The sequence below is a fragment of the Ictidomys tridecemlineatus genome, chromosome 3 (assembly GCF_052094955.1).
Source record: "Ictidomys tridecemlineatus isolate mIctTri1 chromosome 3, mIctTri1.hap1, whole genome shotgun sequence".
Classification (NCBI taxonomy): Eukaryota; Metazoa; Chordata; class Mammalia; order Rodentia; family Sciuridae; genus Ictidomys; species Ictidomys tridecemlineatus.
Genome location: NC_135479.1, coordinates 71,904,257 through 71,927,705, shown reverse-complemented (window position 1 = coordinate 71,927,705; position 23,449 = coordinate 71,904,257). Strand labels below are relative to the sequence as shown.

General features: G+C 35.3%; 2 pseudogenes across 1 annotated transcript in view; both read left to right on the top strand.

The window, feature by feature from the left end:
- The first annotated feature begins 14,124 nt into the window (after window positions 1-14,124).
- LOC144376235 (OTU domain-containing protein 4 pseudogene) lies at window positions 14,125-15,922 on the top strand (annotated as a pseudogene).
- A 1,371-nt stretch (window positions 15,923-17,293) lies between these two features.
- The window catches only part of LOC101963176 (chondroitin sulfate synthase 1 pseudogene), a 44,174-nt pseudogene continuing 38,018 nt past the window's right edge, over window positions 17,294-23,449 (top strand). Inside the window, exon 1 of the transcript XR_013435645.1 lies at window positions 17,294-17,551. The product of XR_013435645.1 is annotated as a chondroitin sulfate synthase 1 pseudogene (transcript). The remainder of the gene's footprint in view (window positions 17,552-23,449) is intronic.

Genomic DNA, 23,449 nt, shown 5'->3' with positions numbered 1-23,449 from the left:
TCAATTCTAATTTTAATATGTTAACTAAATTTTTATCTAATTAATACACTTATTCTTTCTTCAGGTTCACATTGTTCGTTTTCTAAATTCTTGATTGGCAAATTTTGTTTCCTTCCTTTTTTCTCATTTAATATTCACATTTTTATTAAAATGAGCTTTTATATAAAATGTTCCAAAAATCATCTTCTGTTTAACTGTGGTGTTAATGTTCTATTTTATTCAAGAGTCATGTACAAGAGTATTACCAAATTACCAAGTGTTTTTCTGTCTAAGTCTGCCTATAGTTAAATCTTACACATTAATTTATGTTTTTGTTAATTTTGGTTAGCATCTGTAGAGTATGAGTTTTGTACTTACTTAAACTCTTTTTTATGGCCCCCAAATTTATCATTGGATTTTGCAAAGGATATCTAGGAACTTTAAAAGAAAGCATGGTATCTGTTAATCGACAATATATGTCTGTATGTGAATCTGTGGACTACTATATATGTGTTCCTGTGAAAATTTTCTCATGTTTTTTAATTGATAAAGATCAGTGATTTATTTATTATAGTTCTTGAGGCTGGGAAGGAAGCCCAATACCAAAGCTCCAGAAAATCCAATATCTGGCGAGTGCCTCATTCCTCAGAGTTGGCATCTTCTCTATGTCCTCACATGGTGAAAGGCAGCTTCCTCCAAGTCTCTTTTATAAGAATACTAATCCTATTCATGAGAATAGAGCCCTTACGACCTAGTTTCCCAAAGGCAGATCCTCCAAACACCATCAACTTGGTGGTCTCCTTGTATTTTAAACAGATTTCAAAATAATTAATTACATGTTTTTATATGGTCACTATGGATTGATTCAATCCATAAGTCAAGGGTAAAAGACCCACAAAAAAATAAAAGGAGGCATAAGAAAAACAGAACAATTTTAGAAGAAAATACAGAAATATATTTTACTAATATTACTAATTTACTAATATGAAAATAGTTTTAATTCAAGATGAGTAATTTTTTAAATGAATCATAAATATATCAACGATTAAAAGTGATAATTCTATTAAATTATTTTAAAATAATACTTCTAAAGACACAATGAAGGAAAAGAAGACACTCTGGGTAGAAAACATTTTTGATACATAATATGTAACCCTCAGAGAATCATTATTTAAATAATAACTAACAATGCATAATAATAACTATGCATTGATTAAAAGTAAACAAGTTGATAGGAAAATTACCCGGCAGAATAATTAACATTTTATAGAAGAAAAGAGAGAAATATTCAATAAACTAAATAAATTATTTTCCCTTTGATTGGTAGTCATGAAAGTGCTAATCAAAGTCTTAGAGGCATAGCATTTGATACAATCTGGAATGGCAAAAATTAAAATCTCAGTATTTTCTGAAAATGTAAATCAAAGAAAACTCTTACACTGATGTTGGCTTGTAATTGGTGTAGCTGCTTTGGGAAACAGTTGAAAGTTATCTTGTGAAGCTGTGCATGGTTATTTTCATGCTGGAACAATGCCATTCCAGGGATCAAACCAGAGATACATTCTTCCATATGTACCGAGAGATATATGCAAAAACATTCACAGTTCATTGTAACTCTATTAGCACAAAAGAAGAAATGAATCAAATAATTTTAGAATGAACACAAAGAATGAACACAAAGGGATATTCCTACACAATAGTGAAACTTCAATGAACAATCACCTATAGTAATTTAGGTACACTTAAAAAATGTCAAGTGAACTATTTTTTAAAAGATGTTATGATATTTCTTATATACAAAGGTCATTAAATTGTCAAATATGTTTTTAGCAATTGCTATATATTTAAAAAACAAATTATTTTTAAGTCACAAATATAGTTGTGTTTGAGATAGCTGCAGAGATATTTGACAGAGTCATTATTGATAATCTAATACTTTTGGATTCAAGTTTACTGATTTATATTTAACAAATGATAATATATGTCAGGTTGCATTTTTATATTTTGTGACTATTACATTAAATAAGGTAGTAAAATTTAGTATTTTGTTAAAAATTCCATAACTTTCTCTAGAGATGATTTGTTTTACTATAGACTTATTAAAAGATTTAGATAATAGCTATTTCTGAAAAACATCATCTATACTATATCTTGATTATTTTCAGAGAGAAACTAATTAATTATTAGTCAAAACTTGTGGAAATTTAACATATACTTTATACTAATTTTAAATATTTTAGGTAATTTCATAGATTCATTTTATTTATCCATTATGTTCAGTTCTTTACACTGTGCAATTTCACAGTTTCCAGAAGAGCAGCAATTGTTAGCCTCATGTTAACTTTTCACTGATTTCAAGGTAATGATGATCTTTGTTTCTTTTCTGGATAAATGGTACCATCTGTCCTAATTGGATGCTAAATGTATGGCTCCAAATCTGTAATACATGAGGACACATTAATTTGTGATAAAAATTGATAGGTATTAGACAGACATGAGCAGTGGGAACCTGAGGTTAAAGGTATAAATCTATAGACAGTGCTTTTTTGAAAAAAGCAATTTACTTCGGGCCTCTCTGGCCCGGCTCTGGCTTAAGTCAATGAAATATGTTACATTCTTCAGCAAGCAACCTGTTACCAGTAGGAAAAATGCAGGCCCAAAGACACCTCCTTACCAATACAAAGAGCAAGTTACCCTCCAAGGGTAACTTGTGACCTTTATGTAGATCAAAGTTTCCAGAACTTTTGGAAAACAGGATTATTAGATGTAAAGCCCACCAACCATAAAATCTGTAAGTTTCAATTAGAACATGTCAGCATAGGCCATTGTGACCCAGAATTGCCTTTGGAAATTTTGCATGTCATTATAACATCAAATTTCATCTGTCTGGGTTTTGCCTCTGTGCCTATAGGTAATAGCATGTGCAGTGGAGATTAGGAAAACTGGTGCAGTCTTGTTTTCAGTCAAAAGTTCAGAGCTGGACCTGGTCAGGGCTCTCTGGAAATTTCTCTGAGACTCCCAATAAAACTGGAAGGCAGGAGCAGGGATTGCACTGTTCATCTCCTCTCTGAGAGGACCCACTCTCTACCCTTTTCCCTTATCAATGTGCTTTTTAGCTTTTTCCTTTCCACTATAAACTGCTGCTTACTAGTATGTGTGACTCAATTTAAATTCTTCCTCTGGGGTTGTGAAGAGTGGGTAGTCACAGGTTGCCACTTTGGTTCTATGAGTGGACCTTGCTCTGTAAAAATATAAGTTATCTTTTGCATTTTATTTATGTCTTTATTTCTTGTGATTTTGGATAATTTGCATGCTTACTGATGTCTGTATTTTTCCTGTTATCTACCGGATATTACAAGAATAGTGTTAAGCAAGTGAAATAATGAAGTATTGTCAATGTAAACTAAATACATTGATTTAGTTATACTTTAATATTAAAATTATTATGTATAATAGTACACTGTGTAAAGAATTAGCATGATGTCTTGTTAACATGCAAACTGTACTGTCCAAAAAGGATTTTTCTGCCACCTTTAAAGTATTTAATACTGATAATTTTAAAAATGAAATAAACAAGCCAGGTGCAGTGGAACATACCTAAAATTGCAGCTTCTGTTAAGGCTGAAGCAGGAGGGTTATAATTTTGAGACCAGGCTCAGCAATTTAATGAAATCCAACTTAGTGATACCAATCCCAAAATAAAAAATAGAAAGAACCAGGGATGTAACTCAGTAGTGAAGCACCCCTGGGTTCAATCTTCAGTGCCCTTCCACCCCAAGAAAAAATGTATGGAAAGTTTTAGTCTAGTGAACCACTAGGGAAAAGAAATGCTAAAAATATATAATTATTATGCACTAAGATGATTATTTAAATTTAAAAGTTTCCTGTCTTAAAAGTTTACTTAGAACTAAATAGTAATTGTGACATCATTATATATGTTTTTATAGGGTATTATTTTAGTAGTTATACTTTTTAAAAATAATTTAAACAATATTTTTGAAGTATATATTTCTGTGTCTCATAATTAAAAATGGCACAATGGGTTTAAATAGCTTGACATTTCTGCTTTATACAAAACAGATTTAAATATCAGGCCACATCCAGGTGATAGCAATATTCCCTTGTTATAATTATTCTTCATCTATGTTATCATTTGAATTTGAGCTAGTTAAATATTTTCTGGGAAGAATATTGAATGCACTGAAATGATTCTTTTAAGCCAAGCTAACCAGATTAGTTATAGCTCAGGGGAAAGTTTGCAAAATAATATTGCTGTTGTTGCCTTGTACTTTCCTATTTGCTGCTTTTATTTTTATATCACTGAAAGAACTTTCCACACCAGAACTTTATAGAAAAATTATTCCTCTAGTAAAAGTACACTTTGTAGGCTTTAGCACTAAGCAAAATATTCTACCAATAAAATCTGATGTTTGTGTTCAGTTGCTAAAAGGATTTGGAATTCAGAGACTGTCTTAGAAAATGAGTGAGTCAAATCAGGTGAAACCAAACTTCATCTAAATTAAATTCTGCTGTGTCATCTTCATATATTAATATTTGCTGACTAATAAATTAATTTAATCCACAGAGTTGGTATGCTATTCCAGCATTTGCTGCATATTAAATTACTATACATTTATTATAATATTGAATATATTATTAATTAATAAGCAATAAAATCACTGTTATTTAAAATGCATAACTACATAATTTGTTTTATAGATTGAAATTACCTTAAACCCAATATTCATAGAAAAACTAATTCAAATATCTATTAACTAGGAAATTGTAATTTTACTTGATAGAGTTTTAGCTTGGAAAAATTTCTTCCAGAAGTGATTTTCTGCAACTTTGAGTTATTTCCTATAGTTATCAGACAGTCTATATCATTAATATTGTTCTCATAATAGCTGTATGAGGCAGACATAATTATGTGCATTTTACTCCATTGCTTTGGGTGTCAGGTGAGTCAGAACATCCTGGCAGAAGAGTGTGGCAGAGAAAAACAATTTAGGACATAAAATCAGGAAACAGAAAGAGAGCCTTCCCCTCTGCAAAACTAGAACAAAACAAATACCCCAAAGGCATGCTCCATTGAAACACCTCCTGAAGCCACATCCTACCTACCTACAGTTACTACCCAGGTAATTAGATTTAACCTCATAATCTAATAAGCTGAGAATGGATGTTATGACAAAGAGATTGAGAAACTTATCTATGGATTCAAAGCAAAGAAATGGTAAAGTCAGATTTAAAATCAAAGCAGTGTATTAATGGGGAGGAAGAAAGGAATATCCAAATAAAAGGATTTGCCCATTGAATAGTTTTGTGGCCTTTTAATTCAAGATATACTTGATTCAAAATTTCATGAGCATTTCATAAGAAATAGAATTAAGAATAATTTACTTTGAAGTTTAAATTCTGTTGCATTTTTCAGATTTAAATAATGCCCCACTCATAATGGCAAACAGCAGTGAAGATTTGATATGTTATTAGATTTCTAGGGCTGCCATACAAAATACTATAGTCTAGGTTGCTTAAACAACTGAAATTTATTTCCTCTCTGATCAAGATGTTAGCCGGTTTGGTTTCTTCTGAAGTGTAGGAAGCTTTAGAATCTCTCTTTAGATTCACATGACCATTTTCTCCCTGGGTCTTCATGTAGTTTTCCCTTTGACCATGTTTGCATCCTAATCTCCTCTTCTTATAAGAAAACTAGTCATATTGGATTAGAGGCCACTGTAATGACTTCCTTTAACCAAATTACATCATTGAAACTCTCCACATATAGCCATGTTTTGAGATATTGGGTTCAAGGACTTTAATGTATGATTTTAGACAATACGAAATTCAACTCATAAAGCCACTAAACTTCCTGATTCCAAAATGTATTTCAAAGATATAGTAATCAAAAAAAATTACTGACATATAACAAACTGACCAATGAAACAGAAAGAAACCCCAGAAATATATTCACTCATTTATGATCAATTTATTTTTTGAAAAAGATGCCAAGAACACATAATAGGGAAAGAACAATGTCTTCAATAATTGTTGGAAAATTTATATCCATGTGCAGGAAAATTAAATGAGACCCTTGTCTCCTTTCATATATAAAAATCAACTCAAAATGCATTAATGACTTTAACATAAGACACCAAACCATAAAAGAAATAGGTTAAAATATGGGAAAACTCCATGACATTGGCCTGGGGAATAATTATTTAAATAGGACCCCAAATAACAGGCAACAAAAACTAAAATGTTTCTGTACAGAAATGGTAACAACAAGGACATAGACAATAGACAGATTGAGAGTCTATATTTGTAAACCAAATAAGGGATTAATATTCAGAAAGTTAAACAACCATTTTAACTAGATAGTAACAATACAGCCTGATTAGAAGATGGGAAAAGGACCTGACTAGACATTCTCATTAAAAGGGACAAGAAGTACAGTGAATATGAAAGATGCTCAATACTACTAATCAATAAGGGAAATGTCAAATAAAATGACAATAAGGTATCATTTATACCCATTAAAATATTTATTATCATAGATGAAAATTAAGTCAACTTTTCACTGCTATGACCAAAAAAACTGACAGGAACAATTTTACAGGATGGAAAATTTATTTTGGAAGAAAAAAATTTATTTTGGGGCTCATGGTTTCAAAGTTTTCAATCCATAGATGGCTTACTCCATTGCTTTGGGTGTCAGGTGAGGGAGAACATCCTGGCAGAAGAGTGTGGCAGAGAAAAACAGTTTAGGACATAGAATCAGGAAGCAGAGAGAGAACCCTCCCCTTCTGCAAAAGCAGAACAAAACAAATACCCCAAAGGCATGACCCAATGACCCACCTCCTGCAGCCATATCCTACCTACCTACAGTTACTTTCCAGTAATCCCTATTAGGAAATTAATAGATTAAACTCTCATAACCCAACAATTCTACTCCTAAACTTCTTCGCATTGTCTCTCACATGAGCTTTTGTGGGACATATCACATCTAAAACATAATAAACTTAAACAAGTGTAAGGAGATGTAGAAAAGAGGACTCTTGCACATTGTTGGTGAGATGTAAATTAGCACAGCCATTATGGAAAATGATATATATGTTCCTCAAAATATTAAAAATAGAATTACCATTTGATCCACTTATACCACTACTGGATATATATCCAAAAGACAAGAATCCAGCCTGTCAAAGGGATATCTGCACTTCCATGTGTATTGCATTATTACTCTCAATAGTCAATATATGTAATCAACCTAAGTATCCATCAACTAATGAATGGATAAAGAAAATAGAGCATATAGACACAATGGAATACTATCTAGCCATAAAGAAGTAAAGCATGGGGCTGGGGTTGTGGCTCAGCAGTAGAGCTCTCACCTCGAACATGCAAGGCCCTGGGTTTGATCCTCAGCACCACATAAAAATACATAAATAAAATAAAGGAATTGTGTCCAACTGCAACTAAAAAATAAATATTAAAAAAACAAGAAAAGCCTGTTATTTGTGACAACAGGAATGAACCTGGAGGACATTTTGTTAGGTGAAATAAATCATGTACATAATGACAACTAGTGTATGGTATCACTTTACTTGTGGAATCTGACAATGTCAGACCCATAGAAACAGGGTGAAATGGTGATTATTATCAGAAGCTGGTGGTTGAAGAGATTGAAGAGATTTTAGTCAAAGAATGCAAATTTTCAATATATTTTGAGGATGATGATGTTAGTTCTCTTTGAAGATCTTGTAGAATGTGGCTGCAAATCTATCCAGTTATTTGTTGGTAGGGTTTTGGTGGCATCTTCATTTTTGTGACTTGAAGTTGAGCTGTTTAAATTTTCTAGATCCTCCTGGTTCAATTTAGGTGGATCACATATCTCTAGAAATTTGTCAATGTATTCAAGATTTTCAAATTTATTAGAGTATAAATTTTCAAAATCATTTATCTGATTTTATTCTATATTTTAGTAATGTCCTTGGTCACATTTCTTTTTTGTCATAGATTTTAATAATCTTATTTTATTGAACACATGCATACAAGGCATCACATTTAGCTATAAGACTATTTAAAGATAATTTTTATATATCTGCATAAACTTGATCATGACACCACTTTCCTCCTCGAAAGTATTTTATCTGTATTATTTACATTGGAATACCCAGAATACTTGTGTTACACATATGATATTGTTAAATCTATGGTGATAATTACCTTTCCAAGGAGATTAATGTTGCATACTCTAGTTAAAATTTTGATGTCAGTGCATGAAAACATGGAGAATATTCTACACAGGGGTATTATTCATAACTATTTAAATACTGATTTATTAGTGTTAAATTTAAAAAATTTGGCAATTGCTCATCTAGTCTTAAGTAGAAAATAGATAATTAATGAAGTTGCTATGATTCTTGGAGTAATATATGTGTTTCTGTGTGTATACATGTACTTTATTTGCCCCCAATCCTGCCCCTTACAATCTGTGTGGAAGAGATATGAGTTTTTTATGAATTTATTTAATCCTATAATTTTCATTTCTAAATAGGAGTCCCTACACACAATAAAACCTTTAGCAATAGAAGACATGCAATCCATATTTTCCAATTCTGTAATAACATAGAAATATGCACGTTTCCCTTTTTTAAAATTTAATAAAATGTGTCCACAAAACCTCAAATGTGTCTTTTTTCTCTGAACAATTTGTTTTAATTCATTTACTTTGGCAATTATAATAATATTTAATAAAATGCAGATTATGAAAATGTACTCAAAATGGTAATTTTCAAAAAGATTTTTTCTATGATGTGGAACAAATATTAAAGGTAAGAAAATGGATTCTAATGAATACTTCAAGATGTATGGTAAAATGTAAGCCATTTAGTGGTTTCCTTTACACATAAATTTAATTCTGATCCTACTGAATGTCCACTTTGGAGTATTTTGCTAATTTATATTATTACTTTAGAGGTCTGTCTATTTCACATGGAATAAAATGTTTTATTAAGGAAGATGATATTACATAACTCATCAAAAAATTATTTTTCTGTACCACAATCCACAGAAAAATTCAGCACCACTAATTTTCTGAAAGAAGTAATTCATTTGAATAATTTGAAACATAGAAGTTAAATAAAATTTTTTAATTTTTGGTAAAAGTCATATGAATGCATTATGTTATTTCAATTTTTATTTATTTCCTAAATTAAAGTATAATTGTGCAAAATTTAATTAGCATTGTTATTTTGTGTAGTTTAAGATAATATCAAGGTCTCTGAACCTTCTTATGGAGTCTGTGAACTCTTAATGTTGACTCCTGAGGAATTCTAAAATGTTATATAGTTTATTTGATGACAGACCTACTAGGATGTAGAAAATGATAAGAAGCCTAACTATTTCACCTTCTAAGAAGTCTATCTTCTTAGATTTAATAAATAATAGATCACTCATAAAAATTCCTATTAATTTCCTTTTTACTTGTATATATGTATCCTATTCCAAAATGAAGTAAAACTCAATAAGTTAAAGTAAACTAACAGTAACATTTTTGAGAAATGGACAGATTTCAGGTATTTCAAATATACAGCAACTGCACTTTGTATAACTTTCTGAACTAAACTAAATATTGTCATCTGAATTATATCTGCTTAAAGAAATTAGACATAATTTTCCAAAAGTGAAGGAATGATCTATTTGTAATTGAATTCCAGAAAGTCCTGCTTATTTTCTTGGCCACTGTTGTTCAATGTACTTTTTACTAGGAAGAGTTTGACAGGTAGAGATGGTCCAGACGTTGTTAATTTCTGCTTTTAGAATATTCATGGGATCTAATGAGAATATAATGCAAGTATTTTTGTTTTTTTCCATTTCTCATGTGTATTTCCCACTTGTGCCTCTTTACATTTTATGTAAGATATATTTTCTTTTTCTAGTTTATATAATGTGATTTCAATTTTTTAATGTGTCACTTTGATATCTTGAATTAAATATTCTAGATTTGGGATAGGGTACTCAATTAGCAAGTTTGTATTTAGGTCTTATATAAGAAAGAATTTTTAATGTTTATTTCATGATTATCTGATTCTTGACCATGGTAAGGATGGATTAGAGTTAGCTACTAATTTATAAAATGCTATTCAAATTTTAAGACAAGGTAGCACTCAGGATACTCAATTGCAATACTCAAGTAATGATTATCTAACTAATGATTTAATTGGTTTAACTTGTTACACAGTCTTGTTTGACTAGGTGACCAGTAGAGCATAAAAGACCCTTAGGAAAACTTCATCAGAGCTTGCTTCAGACATGAAGATTCTTCAAAACACATTAATGTTTAATAATCCTGATATGAAATTTATACTATGAGGCTGAGAAAGGACCCAGGAGAAATGCATCTACAGGTTGCTTAAGCTTCCAACACTTTCCTGTGATGTTTTCTTTTCCTGTTGTTTTATGTGAATTTTAATAATCTGAGCTTATATAATCATAAGATCCAAATATTACTTACAATAAACTATACTCAGATTATAACATTATCTAAAGATAAAAAGTTGACTAGATCCACTCTTTTAAAAATATTTTTAGTTGTAGTTGAACACGATACCTTTATTTTATTTATTTATTTTATGTGGTGCTGAGGATCAAACGCAGCACCTCACACTCTTTAATATAGCATCACAGAGACAAAAATGAGCACTTTCTCCAAAGAGAAAACTAAAAAGAGAGATGATGAAGTGATTATAGATGGTGAAAAATCTCAAAGTCCTGAAGTTCTCAAGCTTGAGGCCCAGAAAGCTAAGAGTCTAATCCTAGTTTGAAGGCTTTAGGCTCAAAATTCAAGAAGAGCCAATGTTTCTGTTTGAATCCAAAAGCAAGGGGAAAACCAAAAAAACAAACAAATGAAACTTGCTTGAAGAAAGCCAGACAAGTAGTTCACTTTTACTTGGGATAAAGTTGGGTTTTGTGTTATTCAGCCCTTCAATTTACTGGGTGATGGTCACACATATTAGGGAGTATAATCTACTCTGTGTACAAATTCAAATATTAGTCTCATCCAAGTCACCCAAACATGCAAAGAATAATGTTTAACAAAACATTTAGCACCCTGTGATCAGTCAAAGTGTTACATGCAATTATCTGTCACACACTACAAAGAAAACATTTATGGAATTATACAAAAGGAAATGAGAAAAGAATCAAAATATGTCCTTACCTGCCACCCCCAAAATCAACTAAGCACAAAGAAATCCTTTAATAGAGAAAAAGGACAGCAGATCTGATGAAATAAAATGAAACAAATAGCAGAATGGCAAAAGTAAGATTTTCCTATCTTTTTTTTTTTGCTTTACTATCTTATTTGTAAATGGATTAAGCTCTCCAGTAAAAAGACATGGAATGCAATCTACAAAGTAATCTAAAGCTTTACTTTAGATCTAAGCTAAAAATGAAAGGATGGAAAACGATATTCTATGTACATAATGAATTTCTTTTTTCAACAAAAGAGCAGATATGATGACATTAATATCAAAAATAATGTAAGTTAAAAAAGTATAAGAGATAAAGAAGGATATTATATAATATTCTCATTGTCATGAAGAAGATAACCTGAGGAGAGCTCTTGAGAATGCAAATTAAATTCAACTGCCCAGAATACATGTAAATTTCCCATGGAGAATACAAACTTAACATTGCATGCCACTAAGTCATTATAGTAGTTTTGCATGATATTATCTACATAGCTATTTAGGCAAAATGAAGTGAAAATGTATCATACTGAAGAAAAATATAAAATTCAGCCTACCTCCTTTCAAAGAACAGCGGTTAGATTTTTAGCAGATGTCCAAGCTGAAAAATTAAGAGATAGCTTTATAACGCTGGCAGTAAAAACTTACATCATTGAACTCTATATGAAACAAAATATTGTTCCAATGTGATGGAAAAATAGATACTTAAGATGGAAAAAATGGGAAAATTTAGTACTGAATTATTTACCATACAGAAAATGCTTATAATAGGTTTTAGGAATATATATATATATATATATATATATATATATATATATATATATATATGCAAATAAATTGGTGAAATCTACAGCATTGATGTATAAGTCAGGAGAGGGGGATACATTTAAATAAATTTTATAATGCATTTCTATCATTTAAGAATAAGAAGGATGGAACTAGAGACCATCAAGTTAAGCAAAAATAAGTCAAAATCAGAAGGTTAAGTGTCCTGTTGTTTTCTGTCATATGCAGAAGCAAGAGAAGAAAAAGGTAAACAAAGGTGGGGGTAGATTTCTTAAAATTCAAAGGGAGACCAGTAGAGGCAAGCGACCAAGAGGTAGGAAGCACAGAAATAGGAGGGAAATGCTGGAGAATGAAAATTGGCCAAATTGTATTTTTAGATTGTGTGCATATATGTGTATATAACAACAAATCCCAGCAATGTGTACAACTATAATGCACCAATACAAAGAAATGAAGAAAAAATAAAGTTAGATGTGTAGGAAAAGATTGACTTTGTGAGTCCAGTCTATATGTTAAAATTACCAGGGTAGCACCTGAAAGAGTATTAAAAAAGTACATAGCTCTCTAAATAATAGATACAACTATAATGATTTAAAAATTAAAGAAAAAAGTGTAAGCCACATATGACAAAAGGAGTATGAATGGAGTAGAAATATCAATCAATTAAACATTCCAAATAGTTGTGATTATTGTAAACATAAAGGCAGTAATCTTTTCAGTTAAAAGACACAAATAATCTGACAAGATAGAAACAAAAACCTAGCTGTATCCTCTTTGGCATTCTAATCAAAAGAATAGATATACACAGACAAAAGCTAATCAAAAGAAGGTTGTAAAGATAGTGACATCAAACAAGGTAGATTTGAGATAAAATAATTAGTAAAGATAAAAATGTTATGAGGTGCTTGATGTACTGATGAAGTAAAACAAAATATAATTTTATGCAACTATATTTTAGCCTAAATACCCATATAAAACATTGATTATCTACAGGGAGAAAATAGAGTTTGCTCTCAGATTAGAAGATTCTAGCAAATATTTTGTAGTAAGGTATGAGTAGCAAAATAATGTCAAAATTAAGATATTGCAAAATCAGACAACTTGAACATAAAATTTGACCTAATAACGTTTATGATTGTATTCTAAATCTATAGAATACCTATTTTTAGAATCCATTATGATGTTTTTAGGTTCATTATAGCTTTACACAATATTTGTATTTGTTATGCTTTATTTGAACATGCACATAATTTGATCAATCTCATTTTTTAATACTTTTTCTTTCCCTCTCCTCCTCTCTCCCCATGATACACTTGCTCTACAGTACAGATCAATTATTAATATTGTTATTCATTATTTTCACTATTATATTATATTATATATAAAAGTGAGGTCCATTGTGGTATATCCATGCATGGATATAGGATGATCTTGTAGATTTTATGCCCCAGGACTTCCAATGCCCTCCCCTCCACTCTTGCTCTTGAGGCTCTTTCTTCACTCTATTGGTCTCCCTCAAATACTTAGTCTTTTCACTCACACACTGTACATTTAAATTAAATGACTGGCACTTCAAAGGAATCTTAACAGATTTCTAAGGAATAAAATTAAAAAATTTTGTGAGTACAGAGTGAAGTTAAGCTAAACATTAAAAGCAAAAGATCTTTTTTATGTTTTAAGGCAGAGATCACAATGGAACTTAAAAAAAAATTAGGTATATACTGTATTAGAATACAATATATCAAAAGTTGAGATGCATGGAAACAGTGTTTTAGAGGGAGCCTGAAGCTTTAAAACCATGTATTATCAGAGAATAGAAAAAGCTAAAATTGAATTAACATTTTTTTTCAAAATGTTCAAGGAAAGATAAGCAAATTCAACAAGAATATTATAAAAAATAATATGAACTTAATAATACAAAAGAAAATAATACAGAGAAAATTAAATGTTTCTTTATTAAAAATACATGTAATTGGGGCTTTCCTAGCCCCACTCTCATTGGGACCAGGAAACTTGTGGGGCCGGCGACCTTCGGCCCAGCGCCGGAGCGGGGCGGTGAGGCGGTTGGGAAGTGGCTGCTCCCTTTCGGGGGCGTCCCTTCATCCCGCCCCCCCCCCCCGTGCCCCCGGGCGCGTGCGCCGGAGAGCTCGGACCGCTGCCTCGGGCCGCCGCCTGCTGCAGCCCGCCGAGCCCGAGCTGGAGCCGCCGCCTGCCCCAGGCCTGGGCGACGAGCAGCCGGCGGCGCAGCCATGTGGGGCTAGCCCGCGCCTGGCCTGCAGCGGACCGGCAACATGGAGGCGGCAATCGGCACCGCCAACGGCGGGGACCAGGGCAGCGCAGCGCCCCAGGAGCACGCGACGCCCAGGGACGTCTATCTGGAAAACTGGGCTTGTATCGGAAACTGGTAGGCAAGGACGGGTCGTGCCTATTCCGGGCCGTGGTGGAGCAGGTATTGCACTCTCAGTCTCGCCATGTTGAAGTTAGAATGGCCTGTATTCACTCTCTTCGGGAGAACAGAGAGAAATTTGAAGCGTTTATAGAAGGGTCGTTTGAGAGTATTTAAAACGTTTGGAAAATCCACAGGAATGGGTAGGACAAGTGGAAATAAGTGCCCTTTCTCTTATGTACAGGAAAGATTTTGTAATTTATCGGGAACCAAATGTTTCTCCTTCACAAGTAACTGAAAATAATTTTCCTGAAAAGGTGTTACTATGTTTTTCCATTGGAAATCATTATGATATTGTCTATCCCATAAAGTATAAAGATAGTTCTGCTATGTGTCAGTCTCTCCTTTATGAATTGCTGTATGAGAAGGTATTTAAGACTGATGTTAGTAAGATCATGATGGGACTAGACACCTCTGAAGTAACTGAAAACAACAGCGAAATATCCGATTCAGAGGATGACAGTTGTAAGAGTAAAACTACCACTGCTAATGATGTACATGGATTTAAGCCTTTGTCAGGCGATGAGCACCTGAAGAACAATGGGAGCTCTTTTAGCCTGCCTTTATCTAGAAAGGTTCTTAAATCACTTAATCCAGCAGTATATAGAAATGTTGAGTATGAGATTTGGCTAAAGTCTAAACAAGCTCAACAAAAATGTGATTATTCCATTGCTGCTGGTTTACAATATGAAGTTGGAGATAAATGCTAAGTTAGGTTGGATCACAATGGAAAGTTTTATAATGCAGACATTCAAGGGATACACTCTGAAAATGGACCAGTTTTGGTTGAAGAACTGGGAAAAAAACCTACAGAGAAGAACCTCAAAGCACCTCCCCCAGAAAGCTGGAACACAGTGTCAGGAAAGAAGATGAAAAAACCTTCCACTTCCGGACAAAATTTCTGTTCTGACATGGATTACAGAAGGCCAAAGAATCCAAGCAAGCCAATAAAAGCCCCATCAGCACTACCTCCTCGCCTGCAGCAACCTTCAGGAGTAAGACAACATGCGTTCTCTAGTCATTTTTCAGGGTCCCAGTCTCAGAAATCCACCAGTGAGCACAAAAATCTTAGCAGGACACCCTCACAGATCATAAGAAAACCTGATCGTGAGAGAGTTGAAGATTTTGATCATACAAGTCGAGAATCTCACTGTTTTGGCCTCTCCCCAGAAGAGCGCAGAGAGAAGCAAGCTATAGAGGAGTCTCGTTTACTCTATGAGATTCAGAACAGAGATGAACAGGCTTTCCCAGCTCTTCTAGCTCATCAATGAATCAGTCCGCTTCTCAGAGTAGCAACCCATGTGTTCAGAGAAAATCATCGCATGTAAGTGATAGGAAAGGAAGCAGGCGGAGAATGGATATAGAAGAACGAAAAGACAAAGAACCTATCCATGGACATATTCACTTGGATAAAAAGCCTGAGTCAAGCACATTGGAGAATACCAGTGATGAAAAATGTACAAGAATTTCATCACCATCAAAGTCAAAGAAATTAGAGTGCCCATCTCCTGCAGAACAAAAGCCAGCAGAACATGTGTCTCTTTCGAATCCAGCTCCCCTTTTAGTTTCTCCAGAAGTACATCTAACTCCTGCGGTACCTTCTTTAGCAGCCACTGTGCCAGTCTGGCCAAGTGAGCCTACAACTTTTGGACCAACAGGTGTCCCTGCTCCGATTCCTGTTTTATCAGTGACACAGACTTTGACCACTGGACCTGATTCTGCTGTGTCTCAAGCTCATTTAACACCCTCTCTAGTTCCTGTGTCAATTCAGGCAGTTAACCAGCCCTTGATGCCTTTGCCTCAGACACTGAGCCTTTATCAAGACCCACTCTATCCTGGGTTTCCTTATAATGAAAAGAGAGATCGAGCCATTGCACCACCTTATTCACTGTGTCAGACTGGGGAGGACCTGCCTAAAGATAAGAACATTCTTAGACTTTTCTTCAATCTTGGAGTAAAGGCATATAGTTGTCCTATGTGGGCCTCACATTCTTACCTTTACCCTTTGCACCAGGCCTACATGGCAGCCTGCAGGATGTACCCAAAGGTCCCAGTACCTGTGTATCCTCATAATCCTTGGTTCCAAAAAGTTCCTTCTTCTCAGAATGAAAGTGATTGTACTTGTACCGATGCACACTTTCCTATACAGACTGAGGCCAGTGTTAATGGTCAGATGCCTCAGGCAGATATCGGACCACCGACATTTTCTTCACCTCTGGTTATCCCTCCATCTCAGGTGTCTGAAAGTCATGGACAGTTCTCTTACCAGACTGATCTTAAATCTGAGAACACTGGGCAGCTTCTTCATGCTGAATATGAAGAGTCACTAAGTGGCAAGAACATGTATCCACAACCGTCCTTTGGACCTAATCCATTCTTAGGCCCATTTCCCATTGCACCTCCTTTCTTTCCTCATGTTTGGTATGGATACCCTTTTCAGGGGTTCATAGAAAATCCTGTAATGAGGCAGAATATTGTCCTGCCTTCTGATGAGAAAGGAGAATTGGATCTGCCTCTGGAAAACCTGAATCTCTCTAAAGAATGTGGTTCAGTCTTAGCAGTAAATGAAGGGGTGAAGTTGTACACACTCTCCCTGAAACAAGCGTGAGCAGCAAACATGAAGGCTGAGCAGAGCAGTCATCCCAGACACAAAAGGCAGATCTGACCCTGGCTTCTGCACTTCCTGGAGCAGAGGGAAAGTCTCATCTTCCTTCTCAGATTCTAAACAGAGAGAGAAAAACTGTGCCTGTTAAACTTGAGCCTAAGAGGACCATTCAAAGTCTGAAAGAAAAACCAGAGAAAGTAAAAGATCCAAAGACTGCTGCCGATGTGGTCTGGGGCCAACTCTATGGATAGCAGAGTGCAAAGACCAAAAGAAGAGAGTTCAGAAGATGAAAATGAAGTGTCTAATATTCTGAGAAGTGGCAGATCCAAGCAGTTCTATAATCAAACTTACGGAGGCAGGAAGTACAAAAGTGATTGGGGCTATTCTGGTAGGGGCGGATATCAACACGTGAGAGGTGAGGAGACCTGGAAAGGGCAGCCGAGCAGAAGCCGGGATGAAGATTATCACTACCATCGACATGTCAGAGGACGTCCATATAGGGGCGATAGGAGGAGATCAGGGATGGGAGATGGCCATAGGGGAAAACACACGTGATGGTTGTTGCTCTGATGTTTTAGAACAGAAGGCCTTTCTTAGGTGGAGTATTTCTGGAGGCTTTAAAAAAATACATTAAAATAAAAACCCAAATTGGAATCATCTCCTCCCCTCCCCCTTTACCCTCATTCCCATTCTGGATGAGATTTTGGACATGAGTCAGGGGCAGGTGAATTTTTGGCATTGCCATTTATCTTCATTCACAATCTGTTTTCATTTATTTATCAGGTGACTGCCCCCATAAAAACTAGAAAATAAGTTTGTTAAAGTATTTTTTATAAACAGCCTAATATAAAACATTTTTAAAAATATATGTAATTACTTGAACAAGTAAAATCGATGAGAGAAATAAGGAAAAATAATAATAATAGAATAAAAAGAGATCTATAGAAATGAAACATCATAAATCGATAATATGCATAAATTCTTATCAGGAAATTTGAAGCTTACATGAAATAGACATGTCTATATAAACACAGAAAAAACAAAATCTGAATAGTACAAAGTGGAAAAATGGATATATTACCGAAATTGAATGCATTTTTAAAGACTTTTCCACAAAGAAATCAGGTCTAGATACTGTCTTCAGTGACCCATTTCAAACATAGAAGGAAATAAGTAAGGCCAAACACAGAATAGTTGTGATTATTGTAAACATAAATGCAGTAATCTTTTCTGTGAGAAAGCACTGCCTACATCCATTTATGGAACCAATATAATAACCCTGAAAAAATAAAACAAAACAACGATCTGAAAGAAACATCAAATAAGTGGAAATGGGTAGACAGTAAAGGCTAACCTGAGACTTGAGTATAAATCCAAAAATTCCAAATATAATATTTTAAACAAAATCTGAAAATGCATAAAGGGTATACACACACACACACACACACACACATACATACACACACAAATAACATATCCCAATCTAACATGATTTTTCCAGAAAAAAGTTTGCTTCAGAATTAAAAAGTAAATAAAAGCGAAGTAATAAAGTAAAGATGAATATTAAATATTCCAAATGTCTGTTAGGAGATGCAAGAAAAAATAATAAATTTCACTTCTAATCATAATTAAATGTCAGAACCTGCTGACAATCTAATTCCTGGTACAGTAGAGATACATAAAGAAAGACACATGCACATGCACACATCCAGTAGAGAATAAGCAGCAGCTTTATTTTTTCCCCCTTCTTTTATTAGGCAAAAATGAAGGACATCTTTCTGGCAGCTTAATCTTATCAAGCATGGATAAACATTCCCTGAGTAACTTTGTTCATGGTCACAGTGCTCCATATTTCTTATTATCTGAGTTGTAGTTAGTTAATTTCTGGGCAATGACATATCTATATCTATTTAGATTTTAAACTTGGCAGAACATTCTGCCATCTTCTCAAGACTACAACAAGGACACAGCTCAAAGAGTTCACAGTTTCTCACAGAACCCCTTTGTTTTGCTAAGCACAGCAAAACTTAACTGTGTGTGCTTGAGCACACAATTAAAGGATTAAGTATTTAGGAATCAGAGAAACGTGCTTCATCTGTTTAAGGATATCTGGAAATTGTCAAAAGCAAATAGTTTGCTTAAGGGAGATATCCAGAAACAAGTATATCCACTACTTACTGTTCATCAAATTGCAAATTCCATACAGTGCAAAGAGGCAAGGAAAACAAATTAATTAAAATATTAAAATTTTCAGAGAATAAGTTCAAAATTAATAGATGGCCTAATTTTTATGTAAAAATTTTGAATGTGTAGCTAAATTGTTAAGGATAAATAAGTGGTTTTTTTTACTATGTTTTCTGAATTTGCATTAAATATAATTATTTCGGTTTTGTGTTCATAGATAAATTTTAATAAATACAGGTACCACAAAAGTCCTACTACTAAATCGAACAGAATATGTAATACTCTACACAGAAACTCTGAAACATTTTTCAAAGAAATATTTTAAAAGTCTAAGTAAATATGGTCAGATCTTTGCTCATGTATTAGAAGACTCAATATTGTAAAGCTGTCCATTTTCACCAAGGTTACCTATGGATTTATTTTAGTAGTAAACAAAAATCTCCAGAGTGTGTGTATACGTGTGCATGTGTGTGTGTGTGTGTGTGTATGTATATATGTGTGTATGTATATATGTGTGTATATATATATATATATATATATATATATATATATATATATATGAATTGTCAAGATGTTTTTAAAATTTTAGCATTGGCATGTTTGAAGAAGGCCAAAATATTTTTGAGATTTGCATCATTACATACCAAAAGTTATTATGAACATTTTATATGCTACAGTAATCAAGGAAGCTTTTTATAATACAAGAATATGCATAAAATATTAGAACTTATTAATACTGAAACACAGTCACATATACATGGAAATTGTATTTGAAACAAACTTTACTACAAATCGACTTTATATTACACCATGTGTGGAACTTAATATATATATATATATATATATATATATATATATATATATATATACAAACTGATAAAATACAAAAAAATAGATAAATGCAAAAAAATAAATAAATATTTTTGGAGTTAGTAGAGGAGAATCTCAATGAATTTGTCATCTGGGTACTTTACTTTCTTAGAGTGTTCTATTTTAAAATCAAGAAGATGATTTCCAAAATTAGATTACATTAAAATTAAAGTATTTATTCATTAAACTGTTTTAAAAATTATGCTTAAGACATTTTATTTTAAACCATTTTGTTGTAATAGTTACTTTACATAAAGTTTTTTTGGTATATGTATTGATTTCGCATAACAAACAATCCATTAAACAGGGAATATGTTTGGGAAATCTCTCTCTCTCTCTCTCTCTCTCTCTCTCTCTCTCTCTCTCTCTTTCTCCTTCTTTTTCTTCCTTCCTAGGTTAACATATCTCTGAAGGAGCAGAAAATAAATATGTGATTAAAATTTTGATGTAACATATTGAGTGAAAACTTAGAATTAAGTAAATTTCTTTCTTTCTTTCTTTCTTTCTTTCTTTCTTTCTTTCTTTCTTTCTTTCTTTCTTTCTTTCTTTTTCTGTGTTTCTTCCTTTCTTTTTAAATAAATGCTTACTCTGAGAAGAAGTTAATTGTTTTAATGGAGAGATTTTTGTGTTGTTTCTATAAAGTACCAGGCAGTAAATACTTTAATCTTTGTGTTCTCCCTATTATCTCAGGTAATGCCAACATCACAAAGCAGAAAGGCTGGATAGAAGCAAGGCCTATGGCCAGAGGGGCAGAGGGAACATCTTGCAGAATCAAGTTGGTCCCAGCAGCTCTGTCCTAGTCATAGTAGGATTGCAGGTAGGTTTCTCCCCAAACTTGTCCTGTTTCCCCACTGCACATGGCTGGACCTGAAGCTCCTCAACTTGTGTCAAGTGCTCTTCTGCCATGGTTGGCGGCTTTGCTCATTATTTACCTGACCTGCATGCCCATTCTTGCAGCCAATATCAGTTATTAAGTGGCCTCTGGGACCCCTGGACAGTGTAGCAGGGGCTGGGAGCCACACCCCCTAGGAGAGACAGGGTGATCTGACCCCCTCTAGAGCTGCTGCTACCCTCTGTCTCTAGCACTTAGGGTATGGGAAGGGCACAGGAAGTGCCATGGGAATTTGAATTGCCCCTTCACTTGTCTACAGGCCTGAGAATGGATGGAGGATGGGTATTGTATGTAAGAATTGAGAATGAGGGAAACAGATGGCTGGTAGAGGGTGGTGAGTCAGTGATGGGGGGCTCACAGGAGTTGGGGTCAGGCACAGTAAGGGGTGCCCTGATCCTTTCTAGTGTGGGGATGACACTGGCCCCTGCACCTCTGCCCAAATCTATTTCTGGTCTCAGTGTGCTGAGCTTTTCTGCCTTATAACTGTGGTCTGTGATGTGACCAATTCACAGGAAGATTGTTGGTGTCTGTTGCCTATATGAATCCTGAGCTGACCAATGTCCCAACCCCTCTACATCCTTTTGACACCAGCTTCTAGGATAGGGGACCCCAGCTCAGGACCTCCCTGAAGATGTCCCCTTCCAGCCACAAGAGAAAATCATGTACTCCCAGTACCTGTGCAACAGGCTTGAATCCCAGGCCCCAGAATCCTCACAGCCACTGTTCCTGCCCAAGCCACACAGAAGCCAAGCTTAGTGTGTGGGCTGGACTTTCTTAGAGGTCACCTTCAGTCTTCATGGTGGCTTCTATCCTTCCCTTCCCTTCCTACTGGATGGACTTGCAATAAGAGCAGGACAGGACTTAACCATTGACTACCTCAGTTTCCTAATCAGAAAACAGACTTGCAATATTGATCAGAAAACTGATTCTTATGTAGTGCTATCTCAACCCTTTGATTTGATCTCCCAATGATTTTGTAGGGTGTTTCTCTTGGGGAAAATATGAAGACATTAGGGTACTGAGCTGGTGGTTGAGACTCTGGACTTGTAATACTGTCAGCCCTAAACTGTTTCTTGGTCTTGTCAGGTGGGGACAGAGGTGTCCCCATGGGATCTCAGCCCAGGCTAGGGAGAGGCCAGAGTAGGGGGTTCTGGGAACAGAAGGGCCCTGGGGAAGACACCAAAGATGGAAATCCCACCTCAGCTCTGTGGGCTGCTGAGGTGAGCTGCTGACCTCAGCAGAAGTCTTCCCACTGGCTCCTGTGCTCCTGCAGTTGCTGGATGAGTTCTGAAACCTCCCTCTGTTCTCCTTCCTTCCCTCAGTGCATCTTTCTCTCCTCACTTGCCTCCTCCTTCTGCACCTGCCCTCCTCTTCCTGGCTCCTTACATCTCTTTCCCCTCCTCTCTCTCCTACTCTCTTTTCATCCTTCTTCCCCTTCCACACTCTCTTCACTCTTTTCCCTCTATTCTCTCCTCCTCCCTTCCTCTATCCTCCCACATGGAAGGGTGAGTTCCCTCTATCGTGGCTGCCATACAACACTAGGAACCTTGTTCAGGGCTCAGACAAGCAGCCAGGCCCGGATACTGGAGCATGAAACATCAGGGTTAGGGAGGGCTGGGTTAAGGTAGGGGCAGCATGCAAGCCTAAATGGTAGGGGAGGGAAGGGAGATGATGGTGCAGTGCAAGGTCAGAAGAAGGCCCAAGTCCACTGCCAGGTGTCAAGGTTTGTAAGCTGAAGGGGGCTCAGGAAAGGGGCTTGGCTAGGTTTCCCATAGGGATCCTTCAGGGCCCAGAGGCCAGCCAATTCCACTCCTCTGCCACAGGTGAGTAGAACCACATAGAGACCAGGACCAAAGGAGAGAACTGTGAGGGGATACATTGCACCTGGAATTGGGGGGTGGGGTCGCTGGGGAGCAAGGACCCCTTCGAGGAGACCAGGCTAGGTAGAAACAGGGAGAGGGGAGGGTCCAGGCAGTGCCAAGATACCACAATACAAGGGGAACAGAGAGGAGGCACAGGAGAGGGCCAGAAAAATGAGCCTGAAATCACAGGACAGGAACAGGATCTTTGAGAAGGGCAGCCATGGTTTCAAGCAAGGGACAAGGCCAAGGAATGGAGAGCCAAGTGGTAGAACCTAGGCAGGTGTCTCATGAAAACAGACAGAGTTGGAGAAGGGAGGGAGAATAGAAATGGGACTGGGTGGCACAGGGAGAGGCTCAAAATCCAGATCCACTACTGGATGTCAGAGTTGGGGAACATGGCCTGGGATGAGGGAGGCCAAAGTGCCCAGGCAAAAGGCAGGGCTACATTTTCCCAAACGGAGCTCAAAGGTCCAAAAGGCCAGGTCAAGTCCCCGGCCCTGGTGTGCATCCTACTAAAGGTATCAGGAAATGGGACACAGAAGGGACAGGGACAACATGAGGTCCAAAGGA